At 47.2% G+C, this 20,630-nt stretch overlaps 1 protein-coding gene across 3 annotated transcripts in view; it reads right to left on the bottom strand.

Annotated features, from left to right (window-relative positions):
* The window catches only part of LOC119954352 (E3 ubiquitin-protein ligase pellino homolog 2), a 260,592-nt gene extending 240,418 nt beyond the window's left edge, over positions 1-20,174 (bottom strand). The window contains exon 1 of one of the 3 annotated variants that reach the window (XM_038779572.1): positions 19,907-20,174. The gene's annotated coding sequence lies outside the window, so the exon portion shown is untranslated. The remainder of the gene's footprint in view (positions 1-19,906) is intronic. The other 2 variants (XM_038779530.1, XM_038779556.1) reach the window with 2 other exon arrangements.
* Between the last annotated feature and the right edge of the window lie 456 nt (positions 20,175-20,630).

Genomic DNA, 20,630 nt, shown 5'->3' with positions numbered 1-20,630 from the left:
CTCCCAGGCCATTGGAGGTTCCAGGGTGGCACCTGGGCATTTTGGCACTTGCCAGTCTGGCACCTTGACACTGCCCTCTGGGCACCCTGGCAGAGCACTGCCAGCCTGCCAGGCTAGCAGTGCCAAGGTGCCTGGGTGCCAGGTTGCTTGTGCCAGTGTTCGGGCCAGGGGTGCCTCACAGGTGGGGTGAGGGGTAAGTGGTAGGTCAGGTGAAATGGGAGGAGTCCAAAGACTACGGTGGGAGTTGAAAGATCGGGGATGCCTTTAAAAATGGTGCCCCGATCCGCGAGTAGCCTTCCTGCACTGGCGGCTTCAACTGGGAGTTCCTCGCCGAGGCCAAAAAACAAAGCCAAGTGCTGTTGAATAGCGGGATTTTTCTTGGGGCTACAGGCGTCAAGAAACACCCCGCTAAACCCGTTCAAAACCGGATATAGAACATTTTTGGTTAAATCGTGCCCAACGTTTTGAGTCCCGACAGAGTCATATGGACTTGAACCGTTAACTCTGAATATCAAGATTTTGTTTATGCTTTTAAACTTCTACCTTAATTCCATGGTGAAGAGTTAGTGTTTTTTTTATTTCCTGGTTTGCTTTCTGTGAGAATACTTCAATATAATTGGCCACATAACCTTTTGCTGAGTGCCTGTAGATTCTCTTGACTTGGCGCCAGATTTAAACTGACATCAGGAAAGGGGAGGTCCCACGACACAAAGATCACTGATCTTAAAGGGTAGCTTTCTCCAAGGTAATTAACCAACCAGCATTATGTGTTTTGCTGTTGACAGCAACATTCACTCTAATATATTATAAGAATCAAGTTGCTGTGTGTTTAAAATGGGGGTTGGGGAGCCAATGTGACTAGGAAAGAAAGAGTACACCAGGGGTAACCTGGGACATGAAAGCAGTCCAGGAGGTGGGTCTGGCCAGGAAGAACTCAGCCAGACAAGATGCACAGGTGTTGACCTCTGAACAGATTAGGCCCTGGGAGATGGAAGAAACCACATTCCTGACAGAAGTTGGACAATTTCAGAGGAAAGTTTTATACTATTTTACAACTTGTATTTTTACCGACATATATGTTGGCTGCAGGAAAACATTTTCAAAAGTCAGTATGAGCAATCTTCTTCCCTTGAATGATTGATTGATTAATTGATTTCCCCTGACAGTTTTCAAAGTCCTTAAAATTTTATCCGAGGCAATAAAATGTTATTTTGTTTGATTGTTGCAGACCTATTCAATTCTGCTTTGCTATTGATTTATGAATACAAACTTTGAGCCAATCAGTTGCATATTGACTGTTTAAGTGTACATTTCTGAAATACAGTAGAGGACATGGGGGGCGATTCTCCAATATGGAGCCCAAATGTTCGCGCCGTCGTGAACGCCATCGCGTTTCACAACGGCGCGAACCGGGCCCAGGTACGACCAATTGCACGGCGCTGGAGCAGTTCACGCCGCTCCAGCCTCCTTTCCTGGTGCCGCCAAATGGGCGCCGCACCAACCTGCACATGCGCGGGGAACGTCTTTAGCGGGCCGGCCCCGAGTCAACATGGCGTCGGTGTTCAGGGGCCGGCCGCGCCAGAAAGAAGGCCCCGGATGGAGGGGGGGGGGGCACCGATTGGTTGACCCCGATCGCGGGCCAGACCCTATCGGAGCCACCCCCCCCCCCCGGTGAAGGAGCCCCCCCCCCATCTCCCCCCCCCCTTCCCCTCATCCCCCCCCCATCTCCCCCCCCCCTCCCTCCCCCCCCCCATCTCTCCCCCCCCCCCCCCCCCCCCACAGGCTGCCCCCTGACCATTCATGCAGAGTTCCCGCCGGCAGCAACCAGGGGTGAACGGCGCCAACGGGACTGTCAGATCCGCGCAACCGCTCAGCCCATCCGGGCCGGAGAATCGGCGGCCCCACCGATTCCAGCGACCCGTGGTGGCGCCGCGTCAAACATGGCGGTGCAAATGGCGCCGATTCTCCGCATCTCGGAGAATCGCGCATCGGCGTCGTGGCGCGGATTCTCCGGCCTGGCGCAGGGCTCAGAGAATCGCCCCCATAATGTCTAAAGTCTGATGAACAAAAAGGGCATTCAAAATGCCAAGTTTTAATTATTTTCTATTGTCATCCTTTTAGCAAACACAGGTCCAGTGTCCCCAATTTGACACCCTAGGGAGGTGACCATTCCAGATTTCAGATTTTCCTGGATTTTGGAACCGACACCTCCACACATCTGTCTCTGTAGCACACTCTGGCCCAGCTTTCCGTCCCCAGGTCAGTTACAGAGACAGGAGATTTCCTGGCTCAAAGAACCCGATTTTGAAAAGGTTTGGCCAGATTTTTGGTCAGCTGGGAAGCGGCTGAAATAGGAGTCTGGGTGGGCAATCCCAGAAGTGGAGACAGGAAGAGCCTCCTCGGAGTTGTCAGTACTAGTGAATATAACATGTCTGGAGCCCTGGCAGAGCCATTGTGGAATGGGTTCGTCGAGTGTCAAAGCCGTAAATGTTGTTCAACTGTTAGATAATTCGAGAACAGATGGCCCATCATGGGCTTTCCCGATGGGAAAACTTGTCATTTCCCCATGGGAAAACTGGTCATTGCTGCTTCCGAATGAAAAGTGTGCTGAACTAAACCATGAGTGGATTCCCAAGACACTGCCATGGAGATGGCACTGACTTGCCATCACAACTTGAAGATCATATGCAGTTATTTAGTAAGCTGGCTAAACACAGTGGATGAATGAAGTGCCATGCTCGTTATACCATTCACTTGTCCTATTGCCACTCTTCTCTCTGGATGCACTCACACTTTGGACCCTTAAACAGGTCCCTCACATTTTCATAGTGTCATGGCATAACAGTGAATAAGATGGAGTAAACCAGTTGGGCAGTCCCTTTTATCATAGAATTTACAGTGCAGAAGGAGGCCACTCGGCCCATCGAGTCTGCACCGGCTCTTGGAAAGAGCACCCTACCCGAGGTCAACAACCTATCCCCATAACCCAGTAACCCCACCCAATACTAAGGGCAATTTTGGACACTAAGGGCAATTTATCATGGCCAATCCACCTAACCTGCACATCTTTGGACTGTGGGAGGAAACCAGAGCACCCGGAGGAAACCCACGCACACACGGGGAGGATGTGCAGACTCCACACAGACAGTGACCCAAGCCGGGAATCGAACCTGGGACCCTGGAGCTGTGAAGCAATTGTGCTATCCACAATGCTACCGTGCTTTTCCTTGAGCACAGCATGGCACCTTGGAGTGGCGCCAACAACGTACACAGCACCAAGCATATGTGTTGAACCCTCTCTCAACCACATACTGTTCAGAGTATTCAGTAAATTAGATGATGTATATGGTCAGTGCACGTAAACGCACTTTGATTAATAGCAATGTATTTTGACTTGGCTCATGACCTTTTTCATTGTACATTGTTATTAATTAATTTATTGATTAATTGTAAGTCACACAGATCGAGTGCATTTAAAGAGATGGAGCTAGCTGACCTACATCTTTCCGACCGGGACCTGGATATCCTGGTAGTGGAAGTCCAAAGGCGAAGGGACATCAATTGCCTAGCTGTCCATCAAAAACCATCTGCCACAAGCAAGAAGGCTTGGGTACAGATTGCAGTGGCAATGATCACCACTAGCGACCGCAGAAGATTATGGATTCAGTGCCGCAAAAGTTTCAGTGGCCTTTGGCCTTCTGGTAAGGTGTACAGCTTGGCTTATAGACACCAAGGTCTAAGGGTCACATCTGCATGTTGCAGATAAGGTGCAACACATACAATACTCGACGTTGAAGCAGGGGACTGTGTAAGCCCCTCGTTTAGCTGCACGCAAAGCAGATGTGATTACACAGTATGATGCACAGATACATTGAAGAGTAATATGTCTGCATGCGCTAAGTATCAGGGTGACATGATTTCACCTTGTCTTTGCGGAGCAAATGGGGAGAGAACGTGAGAGAGGTGACCCCCAAACTGGGCGTAGGAGAGCCTACCTGAGGCCCTTGTGCCCATGGAGCAGATGGCCCTAGAGACTGCCTGTATGTGGATGCTGGAGCTGCTGGGTGTTGGTGCTGGCGAATCTCCAGCAGTTGGTGATAAAATAGGTGTTGAGATTGTCTTGGCACATGGTGGAGGTCATGCTGCCACTTCGATAAGCACAATGGAACAGTGGCTTGGGAGAGAGTGTAACGATGGAGTTGTGTCATGTGGGAGGCAGGCGCATGTTTAAGGCAGTGGCGAGCAGCAGAGCATGTTTTCACCAGGAGGACTATGCTAAAATATCTAAATCTATGTCTCACACAGATCCCTGCAGTACTCGTGCACCACAAGTTCATATAATCCCTGGGGCATCAGGAGGAGTAAGAGATGTCCCAGGGAGGCAGCATTACACCATTCCTGCCCACACCCACACCAAATTCAGATACAAGCACTTTGGAGGGATGTAGCGTGCATGTAGAGTTGGTGGCACAGGGTGAAATTACCCTACCGGTATGCAGGAGGATGTATCAGTATCAGATATATCTGTGCGCAGTCCCCCTCAGAGGAGGGAAGAAAGTCACAATGATGCTGCAGTGAGCAGGAATGGTACCTCAGAAGTCACCTTTTGGGGAACGGTATTTGGACAATCAGGATATCTGGGAGAGTTTCCTGAGGCAATAGGAGATTTGGGACTGTGGTTGGAGAAGTCCATCATCATCATGAGCTTCATATTGTCCTGGATGATCAACCAGATGAGCTCTGTCCATGAGAGATTGGCCAATCTTGTGGAGGGACACAGGCAACAACACTCTGGGTAGATTCAAGAGCAGCATCTTGGCCAGGAAAGTGTGCAAGCTTCCCCCAGTATGAGCACTGACATCCACAGAATACACGAGGAGCTGCGTACCCTTAACAGAATGGTCACATGGCATTGTGGTTGCTGTAATGGACGACTGCTGCACACCAACAGCCAGCTCCCACCTGAGGACCAATCCAGGACTGTGCAGGTCACTGAGGAGGGTGAAGTACTGAAGGTTCAGTGGTGGACCTGGTAATGGGAGTGATTTTCACTGTGGTATTCAGGTTGCACTGCTTTGCTCATTATATATGCACCTGCAAGAATTTCACCAATTCTCGTGGGAGGGGCAAGCTGGATGTAGCTGAGCCTGCCGATATGTCATAGGCAGCTGCACAGCCTACACTTTTCCTTCCACCTTTGCTCAGCCATTCCTCCACACTTCCTCCCTTCCTTAGTCAACCTCCACACACAGGTGGACACAGGTCACTCACAGGCCTTCCCAGGACAATGGGCTCCAGATTGAAACTTAACATAAGTGGCAGACCTGGGGCCATCTGTTTGCCTTATTTGGGAGTGCCTTCGTGCCTTGGACAATAATGGCCATGACTGACTAGGACCCACCCAGGCATCAAGGTACCCACCCCTAATTGGCCAGGAGCGATTAGGGTGATCGAAATCCTATCAATCCATTGACTCCCTACCTGGGACCGCCCAAAAGAACGTGAAGGATCGGAGGATAAGCAGACTTGCGCAATCAACATTCTGCCTCTTTTGGGACCGGCTTTCGTCTACCAACTGCAGCACGTCGACCAGCCAAGTTCAAGGACCCGCGACCTCCACCTGAAGACGACACTCAGCCTAGACGAACCAGCCAACCTCCACGTGAGGAACCAGATAAAGGCCTTATCTCCTCTGCACAGAGCCGGTCACTTGGAAGTTAAGTAAAGGTCGTTTAAACTGATAGCTATAGTCTAATGTGTAGTATTGTGTGCTTTATTAAGTATAGAACGAATCCTATGTTCAATAATAAACTGTGAATATACTAAATATTTGTGTGGTCATTTGTCCAATAAACGGAGCACACTCGCTCACTGTGGTTATTAATAAAGATAGAAGTCAACACGTCCTTCGCGACCCACCATTTTCACTTACCTTTAATGTGACAGGTAAGCCTGCTTGGACCTCACGATCTCACTTGCTTTGTCATTCAACGTTACATTTCTGATAATGACTTCCGCTGATGATTAAAGATGTCATCGCATCCGTTGAAAAAAATCAAGAGGTTTGTCCTCAAACTCGCCATGCTTAGTCTTCAAATGTCTTTGAAGTATTGAGGGTTTTAAACTTTAATTTGCCAGTGAATTGCTGCATATAACACACATGAACTTTGAACCCTGATTCACAGTGGCACAATTAATAACTCATACCTTAAGTAATTTTCTTTATGCTGCTTTGTTCCTGTTTGCAGCTTATCCTTCATGGATTGGCAGGTGTTCGCACCAGCACTGCTGGCAGCTACAAAATGGAGGAATCTCTCTCGCGCCCAGAACACGTGGCGTCAGAGAACGGGGAGCGTGACCTGCTCTGTCGCTTTTTCCGGTGGGAGGACTCCATTGTTTGCTGAAACAAACTGGCCCTAGACAGCGCACTGATGTCAGGGGGGCCCACCCCGCTGGGCTCCAGGCCTACGTACGGCTTGATCCGGCACGCATGCGTGGAAAGGCCGGCAATCTCAAAAGTCCTTTGCAGCCGGCATTTTGAAAAGCCGGCCGCAGCTGTTGGGCGTTCCTCTCGCGATCGGGAGTGTCGCTGCCCTCTTGAAACCTGCCCGTGACCCATCCGCAGGTCCCAACCCGGTGTTTGAAAACCCCTGCCCTAAGCATATGCCAGACACGGTCGCCATTTTTACCCCCAAATTGCACAGGTTGCACCCAAACAACAGATGCTACCAATCCCAGTTATGCACCATGTTTCCCTTTGTGTGTGTGTGTGTGTGAGGGGGGGGGGACCACACAAAATTAGAGGCCATCCAATGTAAGATAGGCACTAAGAAATCAAATAGGGAATTTAACTTCTTTGCCAGAGAGTGATGAGAATTTGGAACTCATGATCACAGGGAGCGGTCGAAGCGAGTAGCATAAATGCATTTAAGGGGAAGCTGGATAAGTGTATGAGTGAGAAGGGAAGAGGGTTAAGCTGATAGTTAGTTGAAAAAATATGGGAGTAGGCCTGAGCCTAGCATAATCGCCAGCATTGACTGCCTGGACAAAAAGGCCTGTTTCTGTGCTGTATGTAAAGTCACCACCTTTCTCCCTCCGCAGTCATGCACTGCCTCTCCTTTAAATGATTGTCTCTTCTTCCCCTAAAAGATGTAGCTGGCTCCATCTCGACTTCCTGTGTCAAAGAATTCCAGCACTGTCATGAAAAGGCATTTCGGTCAAATTCGCTCCTTAATCTCAGTGGCAGTTCTCCAGGATGACCTCTTTTTTGTGGTGTCAAAAGTCTAGAAATGTTGCTCTCTGCCGCTTTCTGTGTTTTACAGATTCAAACAACATGCATATCACCAAATAAAAATGCAGTATTTTCAGATCAGATGAACTCATGTTGTTAACAAGCTTGTAAAAATAAAGCAGAAAGATTGATAATAATATTACTTGTCTGTATTTCTAAAACATAAACTGTAATCAAATAAACAACCATAATTGAAGATGAAGGAAAGCCTTGCAGTGGCAGAAGCTGGGACAGGGTACTTTCTGATCAAAACCTCTCAAACCAAATGCCTGCATTCATTTATGTCCAACAGACCATTGTTTTCATATGATCATATGTCATAGCTCCTGGAGGGTAGAACTGGAACTCTGCTTCCCCCATTCTATGCTACCCACCCCACCAGTGTCTCTCGAATAAATATCTTCACCGGAGCTTTGCACACACGCCACAGAGTAGCTCCACTACCTTTAGGGACATCTGGCTTCTCCGGGGTAAAAATGTAAATACAAAATGCAAATACCAAACGAGGGCGAGTATATGGTGAATATTTTGCCATATTTAGCCACTGGAGGAGTTTACGCTCAACCACTGGAGGGGTGCCTGGGGTTAGGCAACCGAAGATCAGCCATTGTGCCCGTCCAAATGCCAGCTTCTATTCAGGTCAATGGAGCCACTTTGAAGCTCAATAGGCAGTCACTGTAACCTACATCACTGCAGGAACTCTGGAGAACTGGACAGATGAAAGGTTGACTTCAAGCCGGGTAGGAATGTCATGTAATAACGAGATATGTAGTACAACACATCCATTGTTCTATTAATATTTTATTTCTCAGAGCTGGAGTGCTCGCAACAGAAAATACTGCCACCAGGCTTTCCTTTCATGAAGTGAGATTTATCACTTGGAGTTGTCATCAGCATGGTGAAGCATTCAGATCAACTTCTTAAGCTTAAGGTCAAAAGATTCTATCATATAACATGGCATCAGTGAGAGCCTATACTGGAAAATGTTCCTAAATTATAGGTGAAGAACTGAAAACAGTAAAGATCAGTAGAAAAATGAGTTCTAGCAGTGGTTATGTGTTGTAATTTCACGGTATTTCTAATGTTTCAGCAGCCTAGCAGTGGAACAGGGGCACTTTAAGACAGGGTTTTTCAAACGGTGGGTCTTAACCCACGGGTGGGTCGCAGGCAGGTATTGGGAAGGCCACGAGGCAATCAGTCGCGGCATTCCCGATTGCAGGAGAAGCGCCCAACGCCAGCGGCCGGCTTTTAAATTGAAAATGTCGGCTGCAACCGGCTTTTAAATGGAACGATGCAGTCTTCCAGCCAAAACCGGCAGCAGAGGCCAGGTCATACGCCCGACACTTACACTGACATCACACGCCCTGTATGTCCGTGCTTTTGAAGCAAAATCATGGAGGTGTGATTCCTCCAATTTCTAGCTAAAAGCAAAGCTGTGAAGAACTGAAGATGGATCATTTTGTTTTAAGGAAGAGAGATCCAGAGACACAAACAGGCCAGGATCTCACACTGAATCTGCTGGAGAGAGCTTCACAGGAGAGTCCACGAATGGACAAAGTAGTGCTGGTGTTAGCTCTGCATAGAGCTCCAGGGCCTCTGGTGAACAGTCAAAGAAAAGAAAAAAATTGGGAACAAAGCAATATAACGATGATCGGCAGGCTTCTCGGCCCCGCCGCACCACATTTCTGCCTCAACCCGCCGGCGGGATTCTCCGTTATGCCGGCCGGTCAATGGGGTGCCCCATTGTGGGGCAGCCCCACACTGCAAAACGGAGCATCCCGCCAGCAGAGAATCCCGCCCACTTTCTTGAGGTATAGCTTTGTTAATCGTGGCAATGCAAAAATCAGGATGCAAAGACATTGGGCGGGATTCTCCGACCCACCCCCCCCCCCCTCCCCCCTCCCGCCCGCCGTGAATCCCAAACCCGCCGTCCTCCAAATTCTCCCGCCACCCCAAAAATCGGCCCGGCGTGAGTCGTGCCGCCTGCCTCGGAGAATGGCGGGGACGGCGTGACTTAATGGGCCCCGGGGCTCCCCGAATTCTCAGGCCCGCGATGGGCCAAAGCTCCGCCCGTCATTTGCGTAAATTAGAGTAGGTCCCTTACCGGCGGGACCTGGCGGCATTCAGTGTTCTTGGGGGAGATTTGACTATTTTGTTCAAGTAAACAAGATATCAGGAGATATAAAAGTCCCAACTTTCCTGGACATAATGGGGGGAAAACATTTAACCTCCTGAGGAGTTTGGGACAACCGGAAAAGCCAGCACAAAATCGAAAGTAGAAATAGTGGGAATTTTGCAGAGTCACTATTCACTAAAACCGTTAAGTCATTGCAGAAAGGTTTCGGTTTCATAAGTGCAACCAAGAAGGTGAATCAATGACACAGTTCGTAGCTACCCTGTAAAGACTGGCTGAACACTGCAAACTCAGGGAGATGTTAAAAGATACCATCAGAAATAGATTAGTCTGTTGTTCAAGGAGCAAGGCTGTTCGAAAGCGGCTGTTAACTGAAAGCAAGCTAACATTAAAGAAAGCTTTGGAAGTTCTTTATCCATGGAATTATCAGCCAAAGAAGCTCAACAGTTAAGTTCGAGCGCAAGAATTCACGAGATGTCAGCCGAAACCCGAACAGGGGCACTGAGCAGCAGATTGTTGGTGCAAAGGCATCATGTGCAGGAATTGTGGCAGAAAGGGTCACATTGAGCGAGCTTGTTGGAAAAAGAAATAAGCTTCAGGCAAAATATGCGAAAAAGTAGGAGCCAAATAAATCAAATGAGAAACTGAATAAAGGAACAAGCGTCCACATGGTACAAAAAGGAAGTGAGAAGAAACTCGATTCACAGTCTTAAGATGAACCGTCATTAACAGCTGGTGAAACAAACCGTTACTGTGACACTCCATTACTGGTCTGCAGGTGAAGATCGAGGAGGGCACTGGGGCTGCCGTCTCGTTGGTACCCAGAAACTGTTTATCAGGAAAAGCTCTGACATATTGCTCGGAAACCCTCAAAGATAATATTAAAACCGTATACTGGTGAAATGCTTCTGCTGCGGGGCCGTATTGATGTAACAGTACAATTAGATGGACAGACAGCAGATTGCTCTTGGGTAGCACAAGTGGCTAGCACTGTGACTTCACAGCGCGAGGGTCCCAGGGATAGGGTGGAAGTGAGGGCTTAAGTGGGTCGGTGCAGACTCGATGGGCCGAATGGCCTCCTTCTGCACTGTATGTTCTATGTTCTATGTTCATAGTCAGAGGAATTTATCCAGAACTATCTTGAAGAACTTGGCTGGAAAAGACCACATTAAATGGGCCGAGATAAATCTCATGACAGATTCTGTATCAGGTCGACCCAAAATCTTGAAGAAACATGACATTTTCTTCAGCGGTGAACTGGGAAGCATGAAAGATTTCTCAGTAAAGCTGAAGATCAAGGAGGAAACGCAGGTGAGATGCTTAAAGGCTAGGTTAGTGCCGTACGCAATCAGAGGTAGAGGTAGAATGGCTGGTCAAAACTAGAGTCCTTGAACCTGTTAACGTGAGTGAATAGACTCGGCCAATCATACTCGTGATTAAAAAAGACGGATCAGTATGCATTTGCGGCAATTTTATTTATTTATTTTGTTTTGATTTTTCCAATGAAGGGGTAATTTAGCATGGCCAATCCACCCATCCTGCACATCTTTGGGTTGTGGGGGTGAGACCCATGAAGACATGGGGAGAATGTGCAAACTCCACATGGACAGCGAACCGGGGCCGGGATCGAACCCGGGTCCTCGGCACCGTGAGGCAGAAGTGCTAACCACTGCGCCACCATGCTGCCCGTTTTGTGGCGATTTTAAAGTCGCTGTTAATCCTATACTGAGTGCCAAGCACTTTGCCCTACCCCTGATTAATTGACCTATTTGTTGGACTGGTTGGAGGCAAACACTTCAGTAATGTGGACCTCAGTTAAGCATATCTTCAAATGAACGTGGATCAAGATTTGCTACAGTTCTTGACGATTGTGAGACACAAAAGGTTATTTCAATATAAAAGACTATCACTTGGCATCTTTCTGCACCAGTGTTGTTCCAACGAGCTATGAACCAAATCTGAAGTGGATTAGGTGAAGTTCAGTGATACTTAGATGACATCTTGGTTGCTGGAAAGAATGAGGAAGAACAGCTTCCTCAACCTAGATGCCAAACTCCAGCAATTAGAAGATTATGGATGAAGAGTTCGAAAAGACAAATGTGAAATTTTCATATCTTCAATCGAACACCTGGGACATATCATCAATGCCAAGGAACTGCCAAACGTCATCTTCGAAGTTCAAAGCCAGAAGCACCTGCACCTCAGAATGTGAACCAACTTCAATCTTTCTTAGGTTCACTAAATTACTACAGAAGGTTTGTCCCTAATCTAATTCTAAAACCCTTACACAATATACGGTGTCAAAATAAAAAGTGGATTTGGGTGGATCAATGTGAGAGAGTATTTGTGCAAGCCAAATAGGCACTACTCAACTCAGAAGTCCTGTCACATTATGCTCCAAATTTACCCCTGCAACTGGTTTGTGACACATCACCCTATGGGGTTACGGCAGTGGTTTCCCACATGATGCCCAGAGGTGAAGGGACGCTGATAGCCTTCGCGTCCAGGACCTTGAATAAGGCCCAAAGTAATTATGCGCAGATAGAGAAAAGAGTCCTCGGAATAATGTTTGCCAATTCCTGTATGGGAGGAAATTTACTTTATTATTTTTTTTTTTAAATAATTTTTATTGAGATTTTTGAAAAAAGTATAACAACAGAACAATAATAATAACAATAATAAACACCCCCCGGCACCCATAACAACGCATATAGCAAACCCCCCCACCCCCCAAACCCAATAAACAACAAGATAAATTAACAATAAATTAAATTAACATAAACAATGCCCCCCCTGAAACCCCACCTCCCCACCCCCCCGGGTTGCTGCTGCTGCTGACCTAGTTCCCTATCTTTGAGCCAGAAAGTCGAGGAAAGGCTGCCACCGCCTAAAGAACCCTTGTACCGACCCCCTCAGGGCAAATTTGACCTTCTCCAGCTTAATGAATTCTCGATGACCATCGTCCACTAACTATTATTGAGCCTCATACCAAGATTCCATCAATGGCAGCGAGCAGAATGCAGAGGTGGACACACACATACACAACGAAGTATCGTCAGCTAATGCTTCATGGGAAAGCAGATGGAGTCTCCCGGCTAGCTTTAACCAGCTACCTTTACCAAATAGTTTATTGATAAGTAGTTTGCGTGGAAAAAATTTCTACTTCGAGCAAGTAGATGACACTCCTTTTTTTTAGAAAATATTTTTATTGAGGCATTTATAATTTTAACAATTTTCAACAAAAACAAAAACACAACAACAATATAATCAACAAATTCCCCCCCCCCCCACACCACCCAGCACAAACCCCAGCCAAAATAGCTTACACAAACGGTGCCACCTTCCCTAGCCACCCCTCCATTGGTTCTCCTGCCCTTACTCGTTCCTCCCATGCCTCCCCTTCCCCCCTTCCCCCCCCCCCTCCCCATCCCCTCCCTTCCCTCCTGCTGACAGCTTAGTTTTTTTCATAGAAGTCGATGAACGGCTGCCATCTCTGGGCAAACCCTGCAGCGATCCCCTCAAGGTGAATTTAATTTTCTCAAGTCTGAGAAATCCCGCCATGTCGCTAACCCATACCCCCGGCTTCGGGGGGTCCAGGTCCCTCCAACCTCGTAAGATCCGTCTCCGGGCCACCAGGGAGGCAAAGGCCAGGACATCGGCCTCTCTCACTCCCTGGGCTCCCGGGTCTTCCGACACACCAGACATCGCCACCTCTGGACTCGGCACCACCCTCACTTGTAAGACCTCTGACCTGATATCAGCAAATCCCTGCAAGAAACTCCTCAACCTCGGACATCCCAAAACATATGGACATGGTTCGCAGGACCCCCGCCCCCCACCCCCGCACAGCGCCCACACCTATCTTCCACCTCCTCAAAGAACTTTCTCATCTGGGCCACAGCCATGTCCGCCCTGTGGGCCACCTTAAACTGTATCAGGCTGAGCCTCGCCCACAACGAGATTGCATTAACTCTCCTCAGGGCCTCCGCCCATAACCCGGCCTCCAACGCCCCATCTAGCTCCTCTTCCCACTTTCACTTCATCTCCCCTATCGGGGCACCTTCCCACTTCATCAGCTCCACTGAGACCTTCCCCTCCTACTCCTGTTCTCGACACCACCTTATCCTGCAGGCCCCGGAGCAGCAGGTGCGGGAAGGTCGAAACCTACCTCTGCACAAAATCCCTCACCTGCAGATACCGGAACCCATTCCCCTCTGGCAACTCAAACTCCTCCTCCAGCTCCTCGAGGCTCAGGAAACCCTCATCAATAAGTAGATAACACTCCTGTTACCGCAGGTCAAGTTAAGAAGCATACCAGAAATGATCCACTACTGTCAGGGCTCATGGACATGGTGCTTTGAGGAAAGACTTCAGGAACAAACCCGGAGTTAAAGCCATATTCCACTCGAAGACTTGAATTATCCGTATAGGCAGGTTGTCTCCTCTGGGGAATGAGAGTCATCATCCCACCACTACTAAGAAAATGTGTATTAAATAAATTACACAAAGGCCACTATGGTATTGAAAGGATGAAGGAGATAGCCAGGAGCTATTTTTGGTGGCCAGGGCCAAAATCAAGGAGAAGGCGGGAATGTGTTCGTCTTGCGCAAAAGTGCGTAATCTGCAGCTATTATCCCCATTACACTCGTGTGAATGGCCAGAGGAGGCCTGGCACTGGTACATGTTGATTAAGCCTGACTGTTTGAAAGATGCATGGTTCTCATTCTAGTCGATGCTCACTCAAAGTGGCCTGAAGTTGCCATTATAAATATCAGCGGAGAAAACAATAGAGAGATTGGGTGAAATCTTCAGCAGATTCGGTTACTCTGAATAATTTGTGAGTGATAATGGGCCGCAGTTCATATTTCAAGAGTTTGTACACTACTTGAAGGAGAACGGAATTCAACACATCCGATCCGCTCCTTATCATCCTGCCAGAAATGGGCTGGCAGAACGTTTTGTACACACAATGAAACATTCTTTGAAGGTAATTAGAGAATACGTTTCATTGGCTAAATGCTTGAGCCAATTCCTGCTCACGCACAGGAATACTGCACAATCAACAATCCAATTTTCTCTACCGTGGCTAATGGTTAGACATCAGCTTTGCACAGCATTCAATTTCATAGAATCCATACAGTGCAGAAAGAGGCCATTCGGCCCATTGAGTCGACACCGACCCTTGGAACGAGAACCCCACTAAAGCCCACTCCCCCAACCTATCCCTGCGACCCCACAACCCCACCTCACCTTTTGGAACTACAGGCAATTTAGCATGGCCAATCCACCTAACCTGCACATCTTTGGACTGTGGGAGGAAACCGGAGCACCCAGAGGAAACCCACGCCACATGGGGAGAATTTGCAAACTCCACACAGTCACCTGAGGCTGGAATTGAACCCAGGTCCCTTGAGCTGTGAGGCGGCGGTGCTAGCCACTGTGCCAACCCTTAAATTTTGCTACCAAAGCAAAACAAATTGTCAAGAAAAAGCAGCAGCATCAGATCATATGGCAGGAAAGCAAAGCAAAATGTCATGTTTTTCGCCAGCGTCATGAGGCTCTGACAAGGAAATATACCACAAGTGAAAAGTGGATATCTGCAACCATTTTAAAACAGACAGACCGGTCTCCTACTATACAAACCTGAGGTGAGACAATATGGAGGAGGAGACATGCAGGTGCACTATTGGCGACAAGAACTAATCTGCCAGAGGCAGAACCGACAGAGAGTGCAAATCAAGCTTGGCCAAGAGACGACCTGGACCTTCCAGAGTACTGACACTAATCAAACCAATTGGGGAAAGCAGTACTTCAGATGAGCACCAGACACCAAGTCACCATTACAACATTAAGTGGACTCCTGTTAAGATGACCATGGACGACACCCAAACCAAGCCAAAGACACCAGAAGTTGCAGCAAACACTAAAAAGCAGACACTGAGGTTCACCAACAACTACAGAGAACAACGGTCTTCAGAGCGTCTGATATATTGACTTGTTGATTGATTCTTAATATATTGTTTATTGTGTCAGGGACTTTTGATTTAAAGGGGGAAGGAAATGTTGCGTATTCATGGTATTTCTAGTGTTTCGTCACAATTAGCCTTGCAGTGAAACAGGGGCACTTTAAGAGACCATCACATGATGTCATCGGTTATTTGCGCGGGTAAGAAGCTGGTCGCTCTCTTAGCCTGTCCCAAATGAGGTACAAGAAATGTTCCTACAAAAACATGTATGTAATCGTTCACGGAATCAAGAATTTCAGCATGAGGATGTTGTATTTGGAGAACAGTTTATTTGAACTAACGAGCTGTGTCAGTTTGCACCATGTAGATTCATTCTCACAATGGTCCATGCATATGATTTCCAATATACCCTGTTCTATCAGGTGACAAAAATTAAATAATGTCTTAAAACAAACCACCATGCGCCCTTGCACAATTCTTGAGAGAAAGTTGCAAATTGACATTGCCAAGTGCTGACTACCTTTTCTTCAATAGTGAGTGGCACAGGAAAGGAGAAATGAAAACAAAAAAATGTGTGATAAACTTCCAGAAAATAGATCAATGACACATTGTCAACAGCTGCATTTTTCACAAAGATAGCGATCATGTTCCTGCGCAGCTGGAGTTTAGGTTACATCAGCAGTGATGCCATTGCTCAATATTCTGATGATCGCCAAAGTAATCGTTAGCTGGAAGAAAATCCACACCAGTTTGAAAGCGCAATTCTGCAGAAATTCTGTATGAAAACACTGGGGACACAAAGAGTCCACAAAGAAATTTAGATAGGTTACGTGAGCGGGCAGGAGGTTACCTGAGCAGGCAGGAAAGTGGCAGATGGAGTAGAATGTGGAAAAAATGTGGTCTTGTCCACTTTGACAGAACAAAGAGAAAAGCAGCATATTATTTAAATGAGAGATACTGTAGAATTCTATGGTACAGAGGGTGTCCTGGTACATCATAAAGTCCTTACAGTGCAGAAGGTGGCCATTCCACCTATCGAGTCTGCACCGACGCTCCGAAACAGCACCCCGCCCAGGCCCAATTCTCCACCCTATCTCCGTAATCCCACCTAACCTTTTGGACACTAAGGGCAATTTAGCATGGCCAATCCACCTAACCTGCACATCTTTGGACTGTGGGAGGGAAATTGCAACAGCCGGAATAAACCCACGCAGACACAGGGAGAACTGGGGTGGCACAGTGGTTAGCACTGCTGCCTACGGCACTGAGGATCCGGGTTCGATCCTGGCCCCGGGTCACTGTCTGAGTGGAGTTTACACATTCTCCCCATACCTGCGTGGGTCTCACCCTCACAAGCCAACGATGTGGAGGTTAGGTGGATTGGCCATGATAAATTTCCCCTTAAAGAAAAAACACAGGGAAAACGTGCAAACTCCACACAGTCACCCAAGGTTGGAATTGAACCCGGATCCCTGGTGCTGTTTGGCAGCAGTGCTAACCACAGTGCTACCGTTCCGCCTTTACTGCAGAAAGTTAGTATGCAGATACGGCAAGTGATTAGGAAGGCAAATGGAATGTTGGTGTTTATTGAGGCAAATGGAATGTTGGTGTTTATTGAAAGGGAAGTGAAAAATAAAAATAGGGAAGTGTTGCCACAACTGTACAAAGCCTTCGTTAAACTGTGTCTAGAGTACCGTGTACTGTTTCGGTCTCCTTACCCAAGGAATCACTGCAATCAGAGACGGTTTGCTTGACTGTTTTCTTGGATTAAGTGGTTATCTTATGAGGAAAGGTTGGACCTAAACCCATTGGGGTTCAGAAGAATAAGAAGGATCTTATTGAAACATAGGGGACTTGACAAGGTGGAGGCTGAGGGGATGTTTCCCCCTGTGGGAGAGCCTAGAACTAGGGGACACAGGTTAAAAATGAGGGATCTCCCATTTAAGACTGGGATGAGACAAACTTCTTTGTCTCAGAGAGTCGTTAAGTCTATGCAGCCGAGGTCAGTGAATATATTCCAGGCTGAGTTAGATAGATTTTTGATTAACAAGGGAATCAAGGGTAATGGGAGTCAGACAGGAAACTGGAGTTGGGACCACAATCAGATTGAATGGCAGAGTTCTTGTGTGTTCTTATTAAAAAACAACAAATTAAAAATTGTTGAGCAGCAGTTCAAACTACTCAAGTGCTAATAATGATTTCCATTCAATTCATTTCAAATCCATGCATCACAACATCACGTTGAGACCATGGGATGGGATCCTCATACATATCCAGTGTTTGCAAACTTAGAAAAAGGATCTGAAGAGTCACTTTGTCTGTTACGAGTCTTAAAAGATGACTGTCATCTGATAAATTGTCGACGAGGACTATGTTCTCATGAAGACAACTTGATTCCATTGACGACTTAGAGGACAGGGTAGAAAACCACATATCCAAATTTGCATTTGAACAAAGACATTCGAAGCAAAAACAATACAGATATTGATAGACTAAGTGAACTGTGGCAAATGGATTTTAATGTAGGCAAATGCAAGATTATCAATTCTGGACCTAAAAAGATAGAACAGAGTGTTTGCTAAATGATGTAAAAGCTAGAATCAGTGAGGTCTTAAGAAACTTGGGGGTCTTGATATATAGATCATTAAAATGGCTTGATCAGGTACAGGAAATAGTCAACATGGCTAATGGAATTATGGCTTTTATATCTAGAGAAACAGAGTACAAATGGTAGAAATCTTGCTTCAATTATACAAAGCCCTGGTTAGAGCGCACCTGGAGTACTGCGAGAAAGTCTGGACACCACACTTTAGGATGCATATATTGGCCTTGGAGGGAGTGCAGACTTGGTGTATCTGAATAATTCCTGAACTCCAAGGGTAAGCTACCAGAGGAGTATTTTTTTTAAATCAAGATGTTATTCCCCGCAATTCAAACAGTTAAGGGTGATTTGGTCATACATCTTTGAATTCATTGATTCCACACAGTCCGTTGGAGGCCATTTGGCCCAACGGGTCTGCACCGACCCTCCAAAAGAGCATCCTACCTAGGCTCACTCCCCTACCCTACCTGTAACGCTACCTAACCTGCACATCTTTAGACTTTAAGGGCAATTTTGCATGGCCAACCCATCTAACCTGCACATCTTTAGACTCAGGGAGGAAACCGCCGGCTCCCGGAGGAAACCCACGCAGACACGGGGAGAAAGTGCAAACACTACACATTCACCAGAGGCCGGAATTGAACCCGGGTCCCTGGCGCTGTGAGACAGCAGTGCTAACCACCGTGCCACCCATCAAAGCTTTCAAAATATTAAGGGTCATCATGTTGATTGCGAGAAACCATTTCTGCTAGTTCGGAACAAGAAAACTTACGACCACAATTTAAATATTAGACTATTCACCAGTGAAATTATAAAACATACGAAGGGTGGAAGTAGTTTGGAATTCTCTACAAATGGTAATTGATGCGAAATCAATGGTTAATTTTAAAACTGAGATAGATAGACTATTATTTGTCAAAGGATATGGGACAAAGGTAGGTTTATTTAATTGGGTCTCAGCCATAATCTTCGGCTCGAGGGGCCGAATGGCCTGCTGCTGCTCCGAATAGTTGTGTTCTTGTATGGGGTGAGCAAAGTAGCAGTTGGGAGTGTTAAAATTGACCTCAGCACCCCTTAGATATGGAACAGAAAAATCATTCAGCAATCCCAGTACTAATTTCTATCCACTGGCCCTGCTGCAGAGTGTAGATACGTGTGCATTCTGAGCGAGAAAGCTGAGTGAAACTATTCTGTGATGCACTGCACGGCCGAATAGCTTGGGAACACTTTCCCTCCAGACACACATAAAACGCCGCCTCAGGACACGAAGCAGGAGCTTCAGGAAATGCAGAAAGGAAATGCGTGCTCAAAAAGATTATCCAGGTGGTAGCCGAGGAAATGCCCAGCTTCCTCTCAATAGTGCAGGCAATTGTAACTTATTGGGAAACATCACAATATCTTAACCCCATTCCCCGAACCGGGATTTCCCACATCAATATTGTGAAATACTGAAATCTAACGATTTATAAGGAATCCATGTCAAACCCTTTGGGAATCTTGTGCTGCATTCTCTTCCTTGAATGAATCAATCTCACAAAACAAAGAAACAAATGTTTTGTAAGGAATAAACTGATACATTCACCGGGGCCCTTTAACAGTCTCTTATAATCACTCCCGTGCTACAGTTGGGTGGAGTTGCAAAGCCACAGAATTGTCACAGCAAATGCCCAGCTCAAGTGATCAAAACACGTCTGCAATTCTTCGACCATCTTATACACACACACACACACACACACACACAAACAAGAGAAATTATTGCTGCTTCCTTTAAACTGCGATGGAGGATCCGACATCGAACAAACGACGGAAGTAAAACATGTCGAGCCGATTGTTATGGAAGTGAGGCTCCCCCGCTTTATAAACATCTGATCGAGGTGTTCTCTGAATGTTCTTGATTTAAAAAGTGTACTTACCGGGAGGCCTGTCAGGCTGGGGCGAGCGGGACGAGAGAGAAAAGTTGTACTGCACTGGAGTTCAGCTGTGAAAAGGACGTGGGCAACTTTTTGGCCGGAGGAGCCCGGTTGGGTGCCAGCGTGGTGAAAGTTTCTAGGTGCTGGGCAGCGAGGATCAGAGAGCGCGGGAGCAGCTCAGGGCGAGTTGCCTTGAAATCGACATGTCACTGACAAAGCAGGAAATCCTGCCGGGGAGGGACAGGCAGGCAGAGCCCCTCAACTCAATACAAGCGCGTCAAAACGGCATCTGCCGCACTGATTGGTCAAAGACGCCTTTTTAAGAGGTCGCCTCTGGCACCGAGGCTGGAACTGCACAGAAAAAAAAAGTTTCAGTCTGCTGACCGCATTGTGCACGGTGGCCACCCCCACTTCATAAAACACAAGGCTGCGGCCTGAGGGGCCAGCATCGTGTTAACCGCAGCTGGAAACAGGCACTGGCTAAATCTAGGCATGCCCAAGGGGGGTGTCGTGACTCCTTTTTGATCGGGTTTTCAGCTTTTTTTTTCTAGATTGTGAGGCTGCATTCAATCTGTAACCTGCAACGTCGACTCCCAACCAGTGAGAGGGCATCGTTTGCTCAAGAGAAGCCCTTGTTTGGGGAGCTTTGCAACAGAGGCCACAAGGGCGTCTCTGCGTCCGGCCCTCTCTCCCATACTCCGAAAGGTCCGTTGTCTGCGCTTACTTT

Source organism: Scyliorhinus canicula, chromosome 2 (assembly GCF_902713615.1).
Source record: "Scyliorhinus canicula chromosome 2, sScyCan1.1, whole genome shotgun sequence".
Taxonomy (NCBI): Eukaryota; Metazoa; Chordata; class Chondrichthyes; order Carcharhiniformes; family Scyliorhinidae; genus Scyliorhinus; species Scyliorhinus canicula.
The sequence above is the reverse complement of the archived record's forward strand: the minus strand, read 5'-3'. Positions and strand labels throughout refer to the sequence as shown.